Raw genomic sequence first — 1,794 nt, forward strand, 5'->3', positions numbered from 1 at the left:
TTCCCATCCCATTTTACTAGCTTACGAATAGACATTTCGTTCAGCACTAAATTACACACAAGTGTAACACAAGTGTTACAAGTGTTTTATTTTGCTTCCCTGCTTCTTCAACTTTGTTTTTCAAAGCATTTAAAGCTTCTTTGGAAAATCCAGGTGCGCCATCAACAGTTTGGTACCAATTTGTTATGGTTGATGGGTGTGGTAATGAATTATTAAAAGCTCTTCTTACAAAATCATAGGCTTTTGCTGAATACAATTTAAAGCCAGTGCAAATGACCTTAATTCTGGAGAATATTTAGCACATTTGGCACCCTTTAAAAATCGTTGAAACAATGCTTTGGCTGATTCTGGGAAAAGATGCCTAAAACAATAAAAAATACAAAAATGAAAGAATATAATAATAATTTAATTTTGTTCTTTATGGAATATGTGAAAGAAAACTTACCAACAACATAGATTCAGCATTTTCTGTAACATACAGTTTTTCTTTTAATGATTGTACCAATGCGTTTAATGTTATTGCTTGTCGTTTTCATCTTTTAGTAGATTTTCTTAGGGTGTCAATTTGTTTCTTTTTTTTTTGCTATATACATGTTTACTGATTCCATGTATCTTTTTCTTTTTCTTAGGCAGTCTAAGTCCGACATAGAAAAATCCCCCACATAATGCTTCCTAACAATAAAAAGATTTAATGAAAGAAAAATTGCTTATTCAAGGATATAATAATGCAAATGAAAAATTAGATGAATATTGCCTCTTGTTATTTTTTTTAGCTATTAATATTTTCCTTGCCTAAGAGTTCCTCAGTTTCTGAGGCAGACAAAGTTAGTTCACTGCTAGCAGTTCGAAATTTAAATTGTGGGTGTCTGATGGACTAGGGAGAGCTTTAGTTCCCACCACCTCTTTAACGTCTTTAGAAGACCTGTATGCAAAGAGAAAACAATATAGAAGAAACAATAAACAGAAAATTTATATAAATATTAAATGCCAATGTAAAAATTTAATAAAAACGTTACCCACCTTGGTATAGCTAATGGTTTTGCATTTTCTTTTAGAAGAACAAAGCTAGATTTCATGATAACATCATTTGGATCAAAATGATCACAACAAATACGTGACCATCTGGAAAGCTTGTTCTTATTTAATTGTAAAATGTATATCCAAATTTCCTGTTTTTCTTCGTCAAAAGGAAATCTATGAAAAAAAATTATTAAGAAAAATTATATTTAAATGATTTTAATAAAAAAAAAAGACAAAAAATTTAATGGAAATTGTTATTATTCATTATAATGCATAATAATTTATTTATTTATTAAATAAATAACAACTAAACGCCTCCACTGGCTATCAAAATATAACCTAATATTTATAAAACATACATATAAAAAATAACTTACTTGAAAAGTGATAACGTTTCGCTCTTCGAACTTCAGCGACCAAAAACAAGATACCTAAATAACATTTTACTAAAATAGTAGGTAAATGACTCTCAAAAATTTTAAATAAAATTTGCTTGTCACAAAAAATATGTAAACACACAATTTCATATCAAAACAATAAACAATAACAAAGGTATTTCATGTTGCGGACACTTTTTAAAGCGTTCACGGAGTCTATATATTATACGTCATTGGGTAACACCAACGTATTTAAATATCGCGCCTTATTCTTATGTCAATTCAGCAACATTCCCTTACCGAGAGGAGAGACATTCTTTATTTATTTATTGTTTGTTGCATTGAAATTGAACCTATTATCTAATGTGTGCTATTGTGTCGTATTTTTCTTTTATTA

General features: G+C 28.9%; 1 long non-coding RNA gene across 1 annotated transcript; it reads right to left on the minus strand.

Annotated features, from left to right (window-relative positions):
• Window positions 1-504: 504 nt before the first annotated feature.
• On the minus strand, window positions 505-1,437 carry LOC140449528 (uncharacterized). Its single transcript, XR_011951821.1, has 3 exons — window positions 1,398-1,437; window positions 1,021-1,194; window positions 505-672 (listed from the first exon to the last, which is right to left on the minus strand). It is a non-coding gene; the product is annotated as an uncharacterized lncRNA (long non-coding RNA).
• Between the last annotated feature and the right edge of the window lie 357 nt (window positions 1,438-1,794).

Source organism: Diabrotica undecimpunctata, chromosome 9 (genome assembly GCF_040954645.1).
Source record: "Diabrotica undecimpunctata isolate CICGRU chromosome 9, icDiaUnde3, whole genome shotgun sequence".
In the NCBI taxonomy this organism is placed as follows: domain Eukaryota; kingdom Metazoa; phylum Arthropoda; class Insecta; order Coleoptera; family Chrysomelidae; genus Diabrotica; species Diabrotica undecimpunctata.